Source organism: Centroberyx gerrardi, chromosome 4 (genome assembly GCF_048128805.1).
Source record: "Centroberyx gerrardi isolate f3 chromosome 4, fCenGer3.hap1.cur.20231027, whole genome shotgun sequence".
Taxonomy (NCBI): domain Eukaryota; kingdom Metazoa; phylum Chordata; class Actinopteri; order Beryciformes; family Berycidae; genus Centroberyx; species Centroberyx gerrardi.
This window is the reverse complement of record NC_136000.1, coordinates 8,672,077-8,694,515: the sequence shown is the minus strand read 5'-3', so window position 1 is coordinate 8,694,515 and position 22,439 is coordinate 8,672,077.

The window sequence follows — 22,439 nt, the reverse complement described above, 5'->3', positions numbered from 1 at the left end:
AGTGTGACAACTTGCACATAAATATTTTCAAAATATTTGACGCGTCGTTTGATCGATGAGCGGGAGGAGTGATAGAGCCTCTCTGAAGCACTTCTAAAAACTACATTCCTCTAGTTTTTATTTCATTTTATAGCAGATTCTTTGGTAACTATTTATTACATACACTTGAGGATCCAATTTAGTCTTCTCCTTGTCCTTGAATAAGTAACAATGTGACTCTAAAAATGGCTAAACTATACTCAGGCAAATATAAAATATTGAGACCACTCAAATCTAATGTTATTGTTGACTGCTCTCACTTTGTAATGCTCATCCTCAGAAATCTAGGCTGGGTTGTTTGCCTGTAAAAAGCTCAATGGTACCTGAAGCTTGAATTATGTGGATGACAAACTGTTCACAAATGATCCATGGTAGTGTGGGTGCATTTATGTTTTTTTCTTATTTTGCTCGAAGGATGATGGATGTGGGATTAGGCTGTATCATGAATCATATCGGTGTTATCCCAGTCACTGTCGTGACTTATGCAACAAGCCAGGATCCTGAAACATTCTCATACAAAGGTAACGGATAATGTCGCATCTTCTTAGGAATCAACATGCAAAATTGAAGCCTCCAACATCTAAGCATGAAAAATACTCGTAATTTACGCAAAATATGCAAATGACAGCATTTCAGAAATCAAACATTTGAAAGAAAAATCATCTCTGACCTTTCTGTGTCATTGCATATGGATTAATAGCTCTGTATTACAGCAAAACATGATCCATCTCAGCCAAACATGATTGTCAGGTTCATTAAAACTGCGGTCGTCTTGTATCCCACAAGATGTTTGATTGGCAAAAAACAAAACGCACAAATGGCCAAATAAAATGTCAACTTTGTGTTGTCGGCACTGACTGATTTTGTCCACTTCTGTCTGCAGAAATACAATTATCTGCACACATGCACACTCACACACTCACACCACACAACAGCGTTATCTGTCTGTGCTATGTCAACAACAGCAGACATCATTAGGGGGTCAGAGACATTTAGAAAAGCGACAACACCGACCAACAACAGACAGGAATCATGGCTCTCTCTGCTCAGCGGTTCAATTTAACATCTAGATGCTTGGATCTCAATCCGACAAGGGAGACAGCTCTATAAGGAAACAGTCAACTCCTCCCTGCTGACACGAGTTTACCCATGCTTCAACTGTGCAGCACAACAGGAAATTGCATTGAGGCTTGCATGGGGCTACGCTCTGCATTGTCTATAATCTGACCGTGCTGTGAATTTTCTATTTTTATGTCTTCATTTTCATGGATCCCTGTGCAACCTGTGCATGAGGGGGTTTGTGTGTGGTTTACAGCAGTGATTCTCAACCTTTTTCATATCAAGGACCCCTAGTTTAGTCCACATTAGGGCCACAGACCCCTTTTTGATGAGATTTTGTCTCTTGGACCCAAATCTGAGAATATTTTTACTGTTAGATATGATTTTGTCCAGAATTCCATGACTATCTGTATTGTAGGTAGAGAGATAACCGTAAAACTATGATCAAAATAGTCATTCTTCTATATTCTCTAACTTCTTGTAAATGAAATGCTGAAGTTTAACAATTCATCAATTTGCTGGGGACCCCCTGGAACTCCCTCAAGGACCCCTGGTGGTCCCCGGACCCCACATTGAGAACCACTGGTTTACAGTATCTTCAAGTGGTGATGGTAAGTATTTGCTAGTGTAGGTTCAGTGGTAGAAGCCGGCTAGATGCTAACAAACTGTGGTGCCATACCACACTGACCCGCCTAGGTCAGTGTGTCCTTGCTGCAGCTGAGCAGCATGGGTAAACAAGCGCTGGGCTGTGTGCACCGAGCCTGAGCTAAATGGGGCCGACTCTCCAGAGGAACGGACTGGATCAGAAAAGAAAAACACAAAGTCCACCGAGTCCCTTTTAATTTGGATGTTTTGTGGCATCCCCTACATGGGAGGAATGTCTTCATCAATAAAAACATTATTGGGGGCTTGTGAATTGTAACTTTTAATATGTTACTCTTGAAACAATATGTCACCCAGTTCATTTTAAGTTCACATGTTTTAAGCTTAGTACATGCACAAACAGATTTTTTGTTTATTTCTATCATTGTAACATTAATGGAAAGTCATATAATAACTTCTTGTATATTATAATTTATATATGTAGAAAATGAAGTTTCTTAATTTGATGTTGTTTACATTTAATATTTGCACTTTTCTTATATGTTTGGATCCGAGTTTTTGAGACAGCAGTATTTTTCCCTCAAAATGGATCTGAATTAGCTTGAATAGAGGTTGGTCAAAAGTCACAGGAAAAATTCTTGGGTTGGTCATTGTGACTCATTATGAATCAACTGCAGCATGCAGAGCAATTAGGCTCGGCAATTGATGCTATTTTATCCACCTATTAGCCCCCACCTTTAAATTGTAACATAACAACCACCTTAGGAACTCATTGCTAGTTTGTAAATAATGCGGGTTTGTATATCCTCTGAAGAAATGTCAAAATACATGTTGTTTTATTGACATCTAGACAAGTTTGCTTTTGGTCATGTAGGGCATGCCAGCTCTGTTTATTGCATCACCATGGTAACAGACAGCATGACATTACAACAGTTGTCAATCAAAATGGAGACATCGATAGAAAGGCATATCAGCTCCAAACAGGGCTTAGCAAAACACTGCTGTGCCAATACTCATTTGAACAGCCCCTTAATGCAAAATAAATAATTTTGGGAGTTTGCGGATCACCAGCTAACAGTTAGACAATCTTAACATAAGATTTTACAGAATATATCTTGCATGCTATAACCTCCAATAAAAAAGCTTTTTCAAAACTTGTACTGTGGCCATTACAGGATATAACTTAATTGTTATCAGATGGCTCCATGTTTAACAAATTGGTCCGTTAAATACATTACAGAAGTGAGTGTACCACCTGAAGACAGGAAACATTTTCACCAGCTTGATTACTGATTACGGCTTGATTAACAAGGAGATTGGGGGAGGTGTGCATGTGCGTGTGTATGTTTGTGTGTGTATGTGTGTGTGTGTGTGTTGTGTAATGTCAGCGTACGTGTGTACCGAATTTCGTGGATGCCATTGCTGTAATTAGCAGATGTGACACTCTTGGGTGCCTCTGTTTTTTGTGATGTAGTTAGATTGCTTGGTTTCCTGCATCAGAGGAGCCCCTGGTTGGCACAGCGGCTGGCAGCTTCCCAGTGGCTGCAGAGGCTGGCAGCGCTTACAGCTCAGGCTTCTCAGTGCTGGAGAAATGTCACATACAGCCGTTCTCTAGGCAAGCCATGTTTGGTGAAAAAGACCTGTCTTTTCAATCGCTGCACACACAGCGAGGGCCGACCTGCTAAAACGGTGCCACCCATGGTGCCACACCATGCCGTGCTGCGTAAGGCCTGTCTTTGTAGTCTAAATACCGTTGCAGTGATGATATACAGTGGAGGAGTCAACATGAGGTGTCACCTCTCGAGTACATGACCTTCTCCCTGAGGGTGCTCACAGCTTTGCAGCCCACCTTGACCCAAACAGATACCTGTGCCTGTGAGACAGGTGCTGAGCAGGAACAGGGGTTGTCATAAGGGGTAAGTCTTTAGTCGGGTCCAGCTGTAGTCAAGCATGAAGCACAAGCAAAAGCCCCCTAAGAATAGCACTTCATTAAAATTTAAGGTGCAGCATGCTTTTCCAACAACTGGCCAATCCATAATTTGCCATTTTGTTTGAGCAGGAAGTGGAGAGCATCATGTTTCCTCTCCCTCGAGTCATATCCTGTTCATGTTGCCTCCAACGAGATAAGAGAGCAAACGCTGTCAAGCTCATCTGCCAGTCAACTCTCACCCAGGTTTACAGTGTTGCATGCCAGCCATTAATCATCCTGAATAAAAATACAGGCCGCCAGATGTGAGACATCTGATCTATTACATCATCCTCCTGTTTTTACAACATGAATATGGGGAGACACATTCACTTATTGCATTATACTTTGGCCCGCAACACAGTAATCCCTTCAGAAATCAGGACTACTGAATTTCGGCAAAAATTGCTGAGGTATGACTTTCAGAAGTGCCAAATACGTGTGAAATAAGTAAAATGGCAAGTCCTTGGTTTTGTTAATGCCAAGTCTCTCTGAGAAGTTGCCTAGTTTGAGGCAAACATCAATGTCAACTGAATGCACTCCACCAGCTCAATGACTCAGTAACTCTGCATCATCTTGGGGCTAAAAGATAATGGATATCCTAAACAGTCATGACAGAATCCCTCCATTCTTTGTCATGCTTTAACTTGTGAATAATGTGCCAGCGTTTGGTCCATCAGTTGTCGAAGTGCTAAATGGTGCTGCGAGCTTCACTTTCCTAATGAATACTGACTGTCAGACGTGTCTTAAAAACTTTGCTGACTGCTCGTTACTTCAACCCCAATTAAAAGAGAGAGCTGTGGTTGTTGATAGAAAAAAAACAAAAAAACAAAACAATGTGGCAGACATGGTACACGCCTGTTGAAATGAGGAAACTGAATCAAACCATTGTTATCACTACAAGGCACATGTGGGGAGATTGGCAAACACACAAATATTTGACGCAGATTGTGGTGACTGGGGATAAAGGAAGAAAATGACTGTTCCCATTTAACAAATACACACCAAATGATAAATCTTGGCACATGCAAACAAGGATACAGTGACAAAAGCAGAATCCTTGCTGCATCAACACATAGGAGAATATACTAGTAAGTAAAAGAAATACTAGTAAGTAAAAAAATCGAATTAACTATTTTAAATGTAAAAATATTACATTGTCATGTTTGTCAGGGACATGTTTACTGTTATTGATTTTCTTTTTTTCCATTTGGGAAAAATCATTAGCATAAAAATCTTGTTAGTGATTCAAGATGATTTGGATGTGAATTTTGCTAAATTGCTAAATCTGGAGTGATTACCAGACATCAAACCACACATGCCAAATTCATGCAGTCCGCAGACTCAAAGAACCATACGAACGCCACTTCAGTTAAGCTAATCCTTTGAATTTAGACCTAACAGACCTGTAGCCATATGTTACTTAAAGTATCCCACAGAGTGCCTAGGCTGCCAACATATACTCCAATTTAAAACAAGGTGACCGAAGGAGGGGGGGGGTCTGATGCTTTGCTTGTGGAGTGCAAATGTGTTGAAACAAAGAGGTCCAGGTTTCAGTGCCATGGGCTTTTCTTTATGAAAATGGCAGTTGGCTCGACTCTCGATGCCTCTGCCAAGTATTGAAGTTCCTTGTGTAGATGAGTAACAATTTATCAGAGAACAGAAACTGATTTAGTGGCAATCCCCTCTGCTTTTCCATAAAACTACAAACCTTAAACAGCTGGGAGAGAATTTAAAGCTACACTAGGGGAGATTTTTATGTAAAAATACACCCGTCTTATCAGCTTAAATCACACAGCGGGCAATAGAGGAGAGAGAGAGTGTCGGGTATGGGCAATTCTCCACCCACAGGTAGTGATGAATCGAAACTTAAGAGCGAAATACAAGCTGTCTCATAAACTGCAGTGAGTGAGCGCGCCCGTCCAGAGAAAGTTGGACTCACCAATATTAGATATTTTGCCTCTCTGTTCCCTTTGATATAAAGCGATCACAGACTTGCTGGGTTGGTAAACGTGTTTTGCTGTTTTGCTTTCTCATTTTTCAGTTACCTCTCGCTGCCATTTGAAGCCACCCAACATGTGAAGTTGCCTGGTGCAGCCTTAACCATGTTGAAAATAATCCTTTGTATGCATTCTCTTTGATTTGTAGCTTTGGCTGGAGCTTTTTAGTTAACATGTTGTGATGACATGATGTTTTACAAATGAAAACTATTTTAGAACCTGTTTTCTGGTTTAACACATTTATTATCAGCTCCATTAAGTATATGGCAGTGTAATTAATCAAGGTAAATGTTTAAAAAACTGTGATGGGATTAATCGTTCTTCCACGTTCATCATCACAGAACCCATCAGACTGCGAAGCCTTGCTGGGATCTTGGTGCGCTTGTCAGATCCTACTGTTGGATCCCTCCGCTCGCTCCTTGGCCGCCTCACCTCCTCGCTGGCCTTCTGCACACAACTAGTGGATCTTTCATCTGAAGTGCTGAATACATCCTAAACCACTGCACAGCACTGCATTGTTATTTATATCATGGATTTGAATTTCAAAGGAAGCTATAGCCTTCTGTTAGGGTGATGATTCATAGGCAACATTTTAAGACAATGCAGATTGGCACTGTTGCCTTCAACAGAGGTGGGGATTGACAAATGGAGCCAAATGAATGTGGATGGCACAGGAACAAAAGTAGCCTGGAAAAAAAAAAAAAATCCCTGTTGGTCATAATTGTTAGTAAAATTGCCCATTGGCGGTGCATTGCCTCAAAATGTTTCCCTTTATCACATCCTTAAAGCCGGGTTTAGGCCAGGCTGCTGACAACAAAAGTGTTATAACACCGATTTTTGATGAGAGAGAAAACAATCACATTTCTGCATCCTGGTATGCATATGTTATTACAGTGCTGATGTGTTCAAATCTATTTTGACACAAAAAAAAGGTTATATAATTGAGTTACAATTACTCCAGTGGACCAGAAATTTATGTTTTTTCCCCCCATAGAGATCATCTCCCTTTCAATCAGTGATGCACTCAATTTATACAATTTATATCTATGCTGACAAGTACTGACTTGTGTGTTGGTGTCCAAGCCCATAAAATCAAGGGCTTATTTAATCAGTCCTGCCATATTAGTCTTTTCCTAGCCTTAGCCCTGTCTGTGGTGAAGAATGGCTGGTCCCGCTTAGGGTCATCCTGCAAGGCCTCTCATAAATTCCACCGGCGTTACCTGTCCTCTGGCACTTGCTTGATAACGCTCATTATTGCTCAATGACCTGGAGGCAAAGCTTCACTTTGGGCCTCATCACCCTCAGGCCACAAGTGGGGTGGCTCTCCTCCTCGCTGCTCACCTCTGCTTTTAAAAGCCATAAACCCATGCCCGACAAGTTAGCCAGGAGACAAAAATCACAAGCGGCGATTATCTGATATTGTGGAGTGAATTACACCCTCCGCCGTTCTCCCGAGGTGCAGAAGGTTTTCTAAGGACCAAAGGGATGGATCCAAGATGTGTGCAGTTTATGAGACTCCTCAATCACAAGGAAGTGTGTTTGAATCTCAGTTCGACCCAGGGCTACAATGAAAGTTTGAAATCTCTGTTAGTGGTAATGTGAAATAAAAAAAAGAAAGCGAGAAAGCACCCTGACCATCATCTGTGATGTAATCTTTTCACAGTACGTGAACGTTTTACATTAAACCGATGCAAAATGATGAATAGGTAGTCTCCAGATGCGCGAGTGTTCATGATAAGGGGATGGACTTGAAACTGGACTTCTTTAAATGGTGCTTTAGTCTGTAGTACTGGATGAAGCACCATTCCTCAACATAAACACTCTTCAAAACATTGACGCTGGAATGTATGGATGCTCAAACTGAGAAGAAAAGCCATTTCAACGGCCAAATAGAGCGAGAGGGCCCTAGGAGACTATTCACCCTAGTGCTGATAGTTGTTAAAACCCTGTGTGCTTCACTTCAAATGGGTTTAGAACAGCTTGCGGATGTGAACAGGGCAATGGAGCAACACCATAATACTCTCTGGGATGTTCACCTCAGGCAACGCTCTGTGATGCTAAGCACCTCTCTCAAAGCTGCCAAAGAAAGTCCATTGATTTCTTTTTTTGTTTGTGGATGTGTTTCCATTGTGGGATTTGAGAGAGACACATAACTACCAAACCACTCTCAGAGTGGATGCTCCCTAACAGCCAATGGTTCACAGAGGCAATCAATTAACATGTTTTTTTATTTCCAGTTGCAACTAAAACAGGCCTCTCAAGACTATTGGAAAACTGGGGCAAACTAGGAAGTAACATCTCAGCAACCTGCAAAGATTTGGAAAAAATAAAATACTCCAAATCTCAGGATAATAGTTTGCATTCAGCACGACTGTTGAATGTTGGTTAACAAATAATGACATCACATGATGGTTTACTCCTCCATCATTTTCTCACACCATAGGCTGTGCTGCTATTTGGTGTGTGTATTTGCTCCTCCATTATCACAGCACTGCCAATTGGTGACCACATTTACTGTAACATAGGACGGATTCCTCCTAACATATAAAGAAACATTTGTGTTGTCAAAGCACCAACAACATTCAGTTAACTTGTGTTGTAATCAGTCAATTAGAAAACTAAATGTAGGTCCCCCTGTGCCTTACAGGAAACATTCAAAATCAGCCTTTGAAATTTACATTTTTAATTCAGGTAGTGTGTTTTGTGTCCTAAATTCAAGAGAGCTCTGTCAATCAATTTTAGGATCAAACTTTTCTCCACTCTGTCATTATGACTTTGCAAGGTTATTTAAGTCATGCTTTCATTTAAGCACATTGTTTTTATTTGCATGTCCATCTTTGTTTACCTCTGGAGAATTTCAGAGATTGGGAAGTGAAAGTGAATGAGCAACGCTTTCCCCTCCCTCAACAACTACTGCTGAAGTGCCCTTGAGCAAGGCAATTAACCCCAATATGCTCCAGTGGCCACCAGAAGACCATGGTTGTACTGGGAAGCTCCCAGGTGTAAATGGGTGAAACTGTATGAATATGAAGCACTTGCTGCGTGTTCAGTCAACTTTCCCCGGATAAATAGGTAGAAAGGTTAAATTAGAAAGAAATTAAAAAAAGATTGAAGAGTAACTCCCTCCTGCTGTTTTTTGAATAATGGTGCTGTCAAGTAGATTGGCTCAGTCTTCAATACCCCCGACTACCCCGCCCTGTCAAACCAGCAACCCACGCCATAATGACATCAGTGTCATGACTGTACTGCCTGAATATGGTAAATTATGAGACAATATTTTAGACCAAAGGCATCTGAATAAGCATCCATGAATGCCCCTGCACACAGAACATTTTTTTGTGTGTTTTTGACTAAAGTGGCCCTTCAAGCACTTTTGTGTCCTTGTTGTGACAAAGCTTTTAGTGCTCCGTAATCTCTACTGTCACAGTTGCCACTTTAACAAATCAAGAACACTTTTCTGCTTTCACATTGGGTGCCCATCATCATAGACGGAGCTACGATGATACCATGGCTGCATTCACTGCATTCATGAGTATTTGTGTAGCTTTTTGACATAAAGACAATCACAGGAAAAAAGTTAGGGGCTCCATTAAATGCTGAGAATTGGTGTTGTTGTTGATTTATGTTCAGTTCAGCCAGCGTCTGTGTTGAAAAAATGGTCCTAAAGTGAGTGAAGACAGAAAGTCAAGATCAATTCAAATTTGTGCTGTATCCTTCCTGTAGACAAGAACCATCTGCCCAACGGCAGTAAAAACAGATTAAATTTTGCCTGTCGTCTGCATAGTAAGAGTCCCACCTGGAAATGAGTGATTCGCTCAATCTAGCAGCTAAAAGAATAATGCTGGCATGAAAGGCAATTCGCTTTTTATTGCTAGTTTAGCTGAAAATGTCTAAATTTAACCAGTATATTTGAGGAGTTTATCTCACTCCCCTTCATAGCTGACATGGCAGGTGGGAGGCTGTTTCAGGCCAGACTATTTTAAAATGATCTTTTTAGATTTAGGCTACTTTTAATTTCACATAGACCTTAACCTTCATTGTCCATTTACTGGGATTTTAATGCACAAGGAAGGGGTAGTGCTTAAAAGTAATAGGCCTATCAATATGCTTTGCACATTTTTCCTTCTCTATATGCGACAACTATCTTAGTTTCAAACTTTGTGCCAGTCAGCTTCAAAATTTCCTTGAGGCCATTTTGCATGCTAAACATGGGCAGAATTCTAAGTTGAGAACAAAGTTGATGTGCTGCTGCTGCGTCTCCTCAGAAATAAGGATCAACTGATTGAATACAATTAATCTCATATTTTTGAATTTTTTTTTATTTGAAACATTGGGACAACTGATTTGGTACAAGCAAACTGTAGGTTATTGTATGTTATGCACTGTATGTTAGTGTGCTTTCAATATAAATACTGTCAGTTATTCACTCAAAATCACAATTTAACATGATATGAATACTCTGGACAAGCCAATACTCACTAATCCATACATGATATGAAAAATATGAGCAGAAGCTGTAACTGGTTGGGTAGCTGTTCATCCAGCTCCCACTGTGATTAGATTGCAGGCAAAATGCTTGACCTTGCTACCCACATAAGCTCCGCCTCTGCCTAATATGCATAAACGTTTACTATTCCAGAGCGACAAGTTGACCAAGGCCACTTGACCATTTCATCCGTAATGATCTGAAAGCCAATGCCGAGATCCGCCGTCCTACTCTGAAACACTTGATAAATATCAGTCTAGGCCCATGAAAGAAAACCTTTTTTTTCCCCCTCACATATTAAATAAATGGCATTGCTCACAGTCACTAAAGTCCTTTTCTGTCTTTGAGACTTTTCTCGAGATACTGTTGATCTTTCATCACTTCTCAAGCTGTTATCACGCTGATTTATGAGGACCCCTGCGAGAGGCATCAAGGATTTTGATAGAAAGTAATATTCTTCTCAGGCGACAGTGATGAAAGTAACGCATAAATATTCTTGTCTTGTATTTGATGGTTCTGCTTAGGATCTGTAGAAATAAAAATGCCATAACTGATTAGAAATCTCAGAACAACATCAACGTCTTAACAGGCTATCTGTCGGAAAAAAAAAGCAGATTTTTGGTCTAAGCTTTATTTGCTATGGATTTGCTATTCTTGAAGTGGCAGTAAAAATTAGTTTATTTAGCTATTTTCTGTGAAGATGAAGCCATGTTTTGTTCACAGGGAGTTAGCATAATGCACATCAGAGAAAGGGATTAAACTTAAAACAACACTGAATTTGAGGGTGTATGATTACCGTAAAGCTGGGACATCCTTATGCACGTCACGTACAAATGACTCACACTGACATACTGACAGACGGGTAGACACACACACACACACACACACCCTTTCTAAAGATCAAAGCAGTGTGATAAGTGGAGTCCATAATACAAATGACATGGGTGGGTTAGAGGTCAAATAAACATGCTTTAAAAGCGCATGCATCCAAATGACTTCCAACAGAGGTCAGTCATACATCATGCGCTCCATGTCCCTGATGTGCATCTATGTGGGGTTTTTTAAAAGCGCAGTAGAACGGCCGTCCCCGAGCGCAAGTCAATCAAAGCCAAGCATTCATCTTATTGTTCATATAGGGTCACATTTGGCCATCATTCAGGACACGAGCGCGAGCGTGAGCGAGGCTCTGAGGACGTTATCGCCACCAGTCATTGCTCCATATGCCTAACCCCCCATGACACACACACACACACACACATAGACGCAGCCCAGCAGAGTTTACCCTTAGGTAGGCCCTGGGGAGCAACGCGTACTGTACATGGTCGGTGGAAGCGGCCATATGTGACCCTGCTCATAACTCAGTCACATGTAAGGAGTGAAATACAGCGACCTGTCCACACTGGTGAGCTTGTGGATCTGCTAGCCGGAGCTCTATGTCATGTTCATCCTCACACATTTCAGGGAAACTGACTGTGACAACTGGGGGATATTGATGTGCGTGTTGGGTGAGGTTGCTGGTGGTGGTGCAGCTATGCGAGAACCAGTTTGAAGTGTGGACATTTTGGCCGATCCTCATTTCAAGGGGCTAGTTTAAGATTAGGATTTGGGTTTAGTTTTAGGATAGAGGAAGGGTTAAGGTTAGTTTAGGGTTAGGACTTGAATTTAGGGTTAGGGTTAGAATTATGATTAGTTTTATTTATGTTTTTTTATGTTTATTTTACATTTTTTAGCTTTTTTTCGTTCTTTCTTCGCTTTTTTCTAGTATAGGCTCTTTAGAATTGTTTCATTTGCGATTTTTATTTATTTGACTATATTCATGCTTTTTCTGTTGTAGAAAAAATTACAAAGGAACAATGTATTTGATTGAAAAGTATCATATACGTTGTAAAATAAATCCTTTGACAATAAAGTACAAAAAAAAAAGAATTATGATTAGATTAGATTAGATTATTTATTTAATGACCACACAGCCAGGCTGGTGGAATTTGTTTTCAATACATTAAGCAGGTTCCAACATAGAAACATAAGAACATCAGTACATCATACAATCAATACAATATATAGTACAAGACCCACATCACAGTACAGTAAACATAACATGTATTGCATAACGTTCATGGCCATAACAGCATAGACAATAATGGAATTTGTCAGAGGGAGTTCAGAGTTCGTATGGCAGTTGGAAAGAAGCTGTTTTTAAAACAGGTTGTTTTGGTGAGCAGAGAAGTGTAGCGCCTCCCAGAGGGCAACAGCTGGAAAACATGGTGTGCTGGGTGAGTGGGGTCAGAAATTATTTTTCTTGCCCTTTTCACTGTCCGTTTGTGATGAAGTGATTCGATTGATTGGAGGGGGATGCCAATGATTTTGGATGATTTGTTGACAATGCGCTGTAGTTTATTCCGGGAGTGAGTGTCCAAACTGCTGTACCAGACTGTTATGGATGAAGTGAGGATGCTTTCTATGATGGCTGAATAGAAACGGAGCAGGAGATGTTTCCTCACTCTGAATTTCTTGAGCTGACAGAGAAAGAATAGTCTTTGCTGGGCTTTTTTAAAGATGTGGTCTGTGTTGATCTTCCATTTAAGATTATTGCTTATGTGAGTGCCAAGAAATTTGAATGAGTCAGTGATGGATATGGGTTCGCCAGAGATGAGTACAGGGGTTTTGGAGTTTGACTTGCGTCTGAAGTCGATAATGAGTTCTTGAGTTTTTGATGAGTTGAGTAGAAGGTTATTGTCTGTGCACCAGGTAACTGCACGGTTTATCTGTGCACGGTATTCTGTTTCGTTGTTGTTTAAGATGAGTCCTGTAATGGTTGTGTCATCCGCATATTTGTAGATGTTGACGGAGCTGTAGTGGGATGTGAGATGGTTTGTGTAGAGAGAGAATAGCCGAGATTAGGTTTAGATTAGGGTAAGGATTATAAGGCATGTAGTGGTGAGGATTCAGTTTAGGGTTAGATGGTCAGGGAATGAATGTAGTCAATGGGAGGTCCTCACAAGTATAGCAATACAAATATGTGTGTGTGTGTGTGTGTGTGTGTGTGTATCTCTGTGTGTGCGTGTGTGTCTGGGGAGTGCATAAAGATAAACATCTTCACTTTGGCCTCCAACCCCATTTCACAATTCATCACTCTATAAAAGAAGTCCTCTTCTGAGAAGGACTGTGAAAGTGTGTGCCAGTTGACGTTGGATGCAGAGCTTTTGCAGCTCAGCCCCTCTGCTGAGCATTTACTGTGCTTGGCGTCATGGGGGGAGAGAACGAGAAGAGCCATCCACCATACCACTGATGCAGCAGCAAGAGCCTCAAGCTTTGGCTCAAGCGAGGAGAACCATAGGAATTAGTTTAGTGCCAAATGGGCACAAGCTGAGATCTGATCAACCTCAGCTGGGTTGCCTGAGGGAAGGTGTATGATGTTTAAAGACCTGAAACCTCAGATGAACTCAGATGAGATCTACAACTCATGCATACAATGCATGAAGATGTGTCCTGGAGTATCATTAGATGTTTTACAGCCCTTTATGAAAAAAGCATAGAAAAGGCCTAAATAATGAAAAGTTGCTGTGGTATTATCTCAACGAATATCGACTCCTTTAGAAGGACGCCCTCTAACTCATGGCAATAAATATCTAAATATGCAGTTAAACCTGCATATTAACCTGCATACTAAAGAAGTTACGGTAGCATGTAAACATCTTACTCCTTTTACTTTTTGCCATCTACGCGAACTCAGACTCACACAGCAATATGGGTACATTTTGCTATCAACAAAAAACATTGTGGCGAGTATTACTTCCTACTACTTTACTATTTGGGTCAATCATTTCTTTCCCCTGTATCAAAAGTAACCTATACCATTGTTCATTCAAAGAGGGAGGGGATAGCTAGTGGCCGAACCTTTTCATACCTTTTCATTAGCGGGCCATTCTAGCTGTGGTCAGGAGTATTCTGATAATTGGTTTGTTCATGGCAACAGCCGCAGGGTATCAAAGGTTCATGTAAACCGCTTAACCCAAAATAGACTTTTAATGGGAGTATGACCAATAGCTAGGGTATTCCATACCCAGCCGGTCAAGGAGGTACACCAACAGCTAATTAATCCTCTCTATTTACTGTATGTGTGTGTTAAGAACTGTTTTTAAATAATCATCCAATAACTAAAGTGTAGAGAATGCAAGTACAAGAAGTCTTGGTTTTGCACTCTACTTTTGAATTTTTCATTCGGTAGGTTACCACAAAATTAAAACCCAATAAACTGTAAATCATTAAAAAAATAAAAATAAATCAGAAGTGGAACTTACGGATCAACAATGAGGCAATTATTTCAATGCTTCCCTTTAACTGGAACTTTTTTGCCACTTTCTTCTTAAGTGCGAATGTTCTCAAAACAAAGATATGGTTTTTCCCCCTGAATGTTCCAAACACATGAACTTGGTTTCACCCTTAACACATGGCACGGGAAAGATTCATCTTTAATTCAGTGCTGCAACCCAACTACTGCGGGAATAGGAAACACACACATTATCACCCTTATCTGTAATCTAATGAGTCAAATTGAATTATGTTACACATTCACTGTACCACTACGCAATGACAATGAACGCACAGCCTACAGCTTTATTGTCCCATTTGCGTGTTATTGAGCCGATCGCATGCTATCTGAGGCCATTCCGCATGCCGGTGGCGTCATGGTGGTGAAACTGGGAAAGACGTATTGAGAGCAGAGAAAATGGGTTCTTAGCTCAGAACAAATCTAAGGGAGAGAGAGTGATGAACTGACTTCAGAGCAAGAGGGATGTCAGCAAAACTGTAACCATGAGTGGGATATCTATGTTTATTAAGGTTCTTCAGCTCTCTTCCTGTCACCCGCTTTCTTTGTAAAATACAAAGAAGGCTAGCGCTGATACTGGAGAAAACAACAGAGCAATGCATAATTCAACAAATAATTCCAATAATACAAATAATTCATCAAACAATGTTGGTCTCTCTTACACTCTTGCTAGATCTCTTTCTCTAGTCCTTTCTCTCTCGTTAGTTCCATTTATTTTCTCTCTGTCTGTGCCTTGAGAAGCAACTGCAGTCACAATCAAAAGCCACTCTGTCCATAATAAAAAAGGGCGAGGGATTAAGTGCAGATGTCAACAGAGAGGCTCTTGTCAATGCATTGCCTTGCACTCGATGTGCACATCCAGAGAGGCCTGGTGTGTTGGCTGCCTGCACACTGATAGCTATGGATTGGTCAGAGGACGACAGACTGGGGTGTTTGTTCCTGTCTGTGCCCCCTGCCCAGCTGGACCGTACAGGCTACCACTGTGTTGTTTGGGCACAGCATGTCTATTTAACATTGTGTGCTATACTACTTAAAAAAGCTGGGAGGCATAGCAAGAAGTTGATGGTATCTTAATCACTCAAGGTTTCAGCCTGCAGACCTTTCTCAGGACATAGAAGATGCGTCGGATACAATGTTGTATCTTGTATGTATTAAAGAAAGGCCTGCAAACTGAAACGTTGACTGATAAAGACACAAACAAATGTATTCTGTGCTGCCCAACTGAAGTAGAGTTAGAGTTACATCCAACAGTTACAGAGGCTTTGATGAAGACACAAGTAAGGCGGCCGCCACACTGATCCATCAGAAACCGGACAGAATTATTGACGGATAGATTTCTGTCCGTTGGTTTGTTTTGGAACGTCGACATGGTGGGCGAGGCAGAAGAACAGGAAGGCTTTCCTCGAAAAAAAGAAGAAACAGACTATACACTATAAATTAAATAAACTGAACTTGAAAACCTACAGTCATCCCAACGTTATACCGGCTTTCTCCGTTTTATCTTTGTTTTGGTTGTAACGTTGTCTCTGTGTTCACCGCTATTTTTTCCAAAACAAACGATGGTGACGAATCAGTCCAAGGATCAACTGGGTTGAACTTTCTGTCCATCGAAACAGATGGAAATCTGGCAGACAGACGCGTCATCGGTCCTGTCCGGACAACAGACAGTTCTCATTGAAAATGAATTGAAATGAACGTAGACGGACAGACACAACACATCAGTGTGGCTGCGGCCTAATCGTCAAGGTACCTTTGAGCAAGGCACTTAGCCATGAACCACTGCTCAGTGGACAACAGTAGTAGCCTGTGGTTGTACAGGGCAGCAGTGAGCTTTATTGAATATGTACAACAGTGAATATGTATAAGTATATAAATGTGGAGCTAGGTGTTGCTCAAAAAGAGCATGCTTGATCAGTCAATCATCCCTAGGTAACTATTGGCAAATAAAGCAAATAATTGTATTCTATGTGATGTTAATTTAAAATACAAATTGAGCCAGCTGTATGGATAAACAAGCCACCTGATGTCATCCATGTGCATGTTTCCATGTTTCCATGGTTTGGGAGTGCAGAGATGTCACACACAACATGCAGAAATTGTCCAAAGTACCAATAGTGAAAACAATCCTTCTACCAAGCACTGGGCGTGGCTGCCAAGCTGAAACTATGACACCTTGCGATCATTATACTGTCGAGAGACTCCTCAGTTTCTATTTGACAGAATATTGCTATATGTGTGTCAGCCCACAATGTGGCAAGTGAAATTATAAGCATACAAACAGCAGTGACTCTCTTGTCATTCATGGATTGGAAGACAATAGACAGATGATGAACGATGGAGATGAATGCCATCCCACCCCTGCCGAACGTCACTTTGAACAAATGAATTCCAAGGGCGCTCCTCATCATTCCGATGAGCTTTCCCCCCACTATGTTTCAGCATAAATCATGTTAACCTTCTCATTTTCAAGTTCATTCATTTTTAAGGTGCTCTTCCTCCTGTCTCAGTGGCTCCGGGCATCAACGGGATCCGATTGCTGAGATTCCATTAAACCTCCATCCGCAGAATATTGTGTCACTTTCCCAGGAATGCCAACCCGCTATCTGTCATAGCTCAAACCTGTCATCGTGCCGCTCTACACAGCATGCAAATGATCGTGACAGGCTCAAGGAAAGCTGGGGGAAAAGGGTGTGGAATAGCTGTGTTGCAGTGCTTCAATAAAACAGCAGACTGATCCATACCATGACAAGAACACCCACATGTGGAAATGAGGAATGCAACAGTCATTTTGACACACTGTGAAAGCTAACACAGTGTACTTGGTTTGAAGGCAATCAACATCTGAGATGCACTGCCACTCATTTTTACACAGGGAAATCCCGAGTGTTTTTACTCTTGGGTACAGCTTATTAAGAAAGGTAGCTCCTTTCATAAAAAGCAGGTCATAACATGGTTTATATAACACTGGACCCATTTTACGTAAGATTAGTGATATAAACCTTTTAGGAACCTGCTAACTTCTGTGTAGGAGTTGTGGTATTCCTTATTATTCTGGAGCAGTTATTGATGTTTCAGAGCTCTTTGAAGTCAAGTGTGAAACACAGATTGACTTCTCATGAATACATTTGCAAATAATCTAAAGATCTATCTACACCCAGTGATTGCTGGCAAACAGACCCCAAGGAGACACAAATTTGAGTTGATGTTTATAAAATACCTACCACTCAGTGAGGTATCTCCAAACCAGGACCCCTCAACCGCTGTCAATACATCCTTTTTTATGTTTGTTTAATCTGTCCTTAACCGAGGGGACTCCTGGAGCATTTAAGAATTTTAAATAGTGCTTGTTTTATCCTTGGTGGCTTTTTCCCCCCATTATGGCCACAACTCACTGTCTGTTTTTGAGTTCAAGTAGGTCAAGGTTGAGCCAGAACCAAATCAGCTGACCTCTTCCTCTCCCTCTGGATTTCATTTCCGGGTCTTAGTTCCAATGTCCTTTGGTTCTATTTGATGTGTAGTTAAGGAATAAAGCAATGCGAGTACAATTGTACTTGCATTCTTCAAATGTCCATTGGGGTACATCACGGACGCCCCTCATGGGGATTTGTTATTTCTAAACAACCTAATTATTTTATAACACTTGTCTTGGTACCATCAATAAAACTCACTTGTCATCAGAATATCACTCCAATCCCCTAGCACAACATTCAACTACTCACTCTGCATTAGTAGTAGTAGTAGTAGTGGTAGTAGTAGTAGTAGCAGCAGTAGTAGTTGTTGTTGTTGTATTAGTAGTAGCATTTCTCAAATATTAGACACTGCATGTCCCATGACAGACACTGACCTTTTGTGGGAGTGGGAGTATTGCAATAGGCTTTCAGATCACAAATGAAGTCCAAATTACTTGTTTAAATGTCATTTTACCACCTTCCACCTTGCACAGCGTTTAAAGAAAAGTAAAAAAGAGATTTTCAGAATTAACAACCGTGGTTCACATTGCTCAAAGTAGGTGCTGTGGAGCTCGGCTTGCACACTGCTTTGAGTGAATTGAGAGAGCATTTTACAGAAGGTCAGTGCCTGTGTGAGAGAGGGCAGAAATCATGTGTTGACAACACCACAATCCCATGCTTGTATAGGAAGTATGCTGTGTGAAGTTCAGAAAATGTCAAATAGCTTGTCTACTTACCAAGACCTCAACTGTCAGGGCCAAGGCAAGACTGGCTAGATTCACATAAAAGCAGCACACTGTAATGACAGGACGAGGACAAAGCATGGCTTGAACCTCGCATAGCAGAGATAAAGCACACAGCAAGAAGAATGCAAAATAAATTTGTCAATTAGTATGTCACCTTAAGCACTGTGTAAGGCAAAGACTTGTCCACTGAAACATAAAAGATTCAGTTGATAACACTACTACTATAATTTTCACCACTAGCTGAAACTCACTAGTCTAGAGTAAAAAGGATCCCCATAACTTGTGTACTGTGACAAACATGACAATACACACAAAATTTGTATGGCATCCCTGATTGGCTGCAAAGTCAGCCCATTTAGAATTGCGAGCACATATCCAGATACTGAATTATACATCCAGTCACAGTAAAGATATTAAGTGAAATTAGGTTGTCTAAAATACTATTAAATTGCTAACGAAACTTTTCAACATCATGGCTCAACCTGCCTGAAATATTTTAGAGTGTAGAAGTGTATCTAAAATGTTCATCAAGATGCTAATCTGCCTGTCTAACCAAGTTTGCGTTACTTCCTAATTTGGCACCTACTGCAGAATCACATCATTGTTTGAGAAGATGGCTGAGGCCAGAGACAAGAAGAGGAAAGCAGACTGAGAAATGGAGTCGGGGAACTTGATGGACAAGGGAAGGAAGAGAATAAACATTCAAACATTAGACAGCCACTGCAACCCAGACTCCTGGCTGCTGTACAAAGCTAGCCCAGATCCCGCCCATGTTCCTGCCTTGAGAGAACGACTGACAGGTTGGGAGACAATGATGATACTGATAATACAAAAGCATTTTCCATTGTTATTTCATTTTGTTAGAGAGACGCCGTGGGAGCACAGAAATGTAATTGCAACTGGGCACAATGGTTTCCTCTTTTCAAATTTGAATTAACATCTAAATATTGTTAGCTATGAAGTAGGGCAGGTCATTCTAAATGAAACGTAAAATGGCTTTTTTAATTTCCATTTTCAATTTGTCAGAAAACGGCCCTTGTGTAGCGATTCTCCCTGATGGTGCGTATCACTTTTTACAAATGGTGAACATCCTATTTTGGACTGAAAGTCTAATTACCATTGAAATCTACACTCATATCCTCCCAGCTGCACCCACCTCTTAACTACCAGCATGGTTTTTCACACAGGCTCCTTCTAGTTTATCAACACAGTGTTGACAACCTATAACAACTTTATATATTACTTTGATCTGGACTGATCCAAACAAGAAAGAAGAAATTCATTTCACCAATATTCCCCAAACAGTAGAATATCACAAGGGTGGCAACATTTGACAGCTCTTTTAAAAGCATGTCTCACAAGGTTTGCGTGTGTGTGTGTGTGTGTGTGTGCGTGTGTGTGGAGAGATTGATGACTGACACTTTGACGGTGGTATGGAAAAACTGAAACACCCCCATGGTTTTCCACTTAATCTAGTAAAATGCTAATGCGTGACCGATCAATACCGCAGTATATTTACTTCACCTCTTTGCTGATATTGCAACTGCTTGAGATGTCAAGGGGTTGCGGAGAGTCTTTTTTTGCCACTGAGGAATCGAAAGCTGCAATGGAGAGATAAAGAAAGGGCCGAGGTTCACTCAGATACCGCCTGATACATCTGCACCAGACAACCTCAGGACGACCCATGAACCGCCATGTGGTAAAGATGTCAACTGGTGGACGCAGGCACGCAAGCCCCTTCCAGGCTTTTCTTGATGGAGCAAAAGCAAACAGTTTTGACACCATTCACTTCAGCAATCCTCCTTTTTCTTCTCCACCCGTAATGGCATGTTACAACAAGTCAAGGGTTGAAATGCATTCAAGCAAATGACAGAGAGGGTAGATAAGGGGTAAATGCTTGTCTAGGTTGATGTGACAGGAGGACATGATGCGGGTAACTTCTTAAAATGGGTTTAAGATGGAAACTGCAAAAAAAAAAACCCTCTTTATCAGAGCATGAGTGAATTCAAATATACTTCAAAGCTATTTTTTAGTTTTATTTTGGAACTTAAAACCTTTTGTATTTGATATTTCTAAACCATCAACCCCTCTGTTCAGATTATGTCATTTTCTTCCATCTTGGTGACATTTTTATTCAAAATCCGTCAACTGGAACGATCTGCAAGACAAACAGGATTCTAATGGAGACACCAAATAGATTTTCATGAAAGTAATAGGACATAAATCATGGCAAGTGAGCATGTCCTAAATTAGAATTCAAATATTTACCAAAGCAGCCCTCTATGTGACTGGTAAATGTCACTGGATGTTGTCATAGCGACTGTGGGTTCATTTTCCTTCTGTTTTTTTTTTTTTTGTTCCTTGATGAGAGGGATGCAATTGGCTTTTCCACAGCTAATGACAGTCAATAGTGCAACAATACAAGTAGTAACAGTGTCTGCATTCTATTCAAATGTGATTCATCAGGCAAAGGATAAAAGTTTCATTTCATGGGGAGGGGAGCCTAGTCCATTTGAATCATGCTGATGGATTCAATTAGTGCATCAATTTTTAAGATAAGTTTAATGGATATTACTTGCAAATATTGGATTTAAACACATTTTCTGTGTGGAACAGACAGTTACAGATGCAACATTAATTTTGTAGTATGAAAATATGATTCTTATTTTATTAAACATGAATATATAATATCTAAACCAAATATCTAAACCAAAATTAAGCAATAAACCATGCCTTCCAGTGATTTTAGAACAGCTAAGAGGCAATGTAAGGCATGATGCGAATCCTAACTCTAAATTCAAAACCATCCATTTTTAGCACCAGTATAAGTGGTGATTTGGATATCACATTAATATTTTAATGAACAATTAAGCATTTTACAACGGCTTCAAACATGGCTTAGCCAATCACTGAAACCTGGAATTAACCACATTATAAGGCAAGAGTTATGGTTGCTGTGCAGGAAATTTCCATTCTGTCTTCAGTTTCCAAACAATAGAATTTAATTTAATTAATGTACAATAAAGTCATATGATTCTATGGATGTGGTTCTGTCAGGATTTTCCGATTATAGAATATAATTGGGTCACTAAACACATGAACATTTGGAACACCTCATTTTTTTTGTTCTATAGTTAAAAGAATCTGGCGATTCGTCTGGGATTAAGGCAGAGACGTGAACTTGAATTCATCAGTGCACCTTTCCCACCTTTCCTCTCAAACAATTTTAAATACTTCAAAGTTTTCAGGAGCTTCTTCTGAAACTGATGGAGCTTAATGTAGTCTGTGGCCAGTGACCCAGACAGAAACGTATTGGCTGGGGCAGGGCTATTGGAAAGATGTCAGGAGCAACAGAAACAGTTTTGGAAAAGTGTCCCCTGGAGGCCGCCTTGGTGGCTTCATTAAAACTTATCATTTATATCTTTGATTTCTCCGCGCTGAGGGCAGGAGTCATAACTAAGGCTAGCCCAGGAACACTGTGTGTTTGTGTCCCAAGGGCCCTTTAACTCGGGGAACTCCTCAGCTACATGTCAGGCACAGGGGGAAGACATATGGTGTAACACATTAGGTGGTATATTTTTTTTCTCTCTCCTTTCAAGTCATCTTAAAGGTTGACTTGAAAACACCAGCATGCCTCCAGCAGCAAGCTGTTGAATATCTCTTCCACGTTACAGTTATGCAAAAACAATCTGAGTATAAACTGAAAACTGTATAAACACATTGACAGTTAATGATGTTAAAGATTTATTTATGCTGTAATT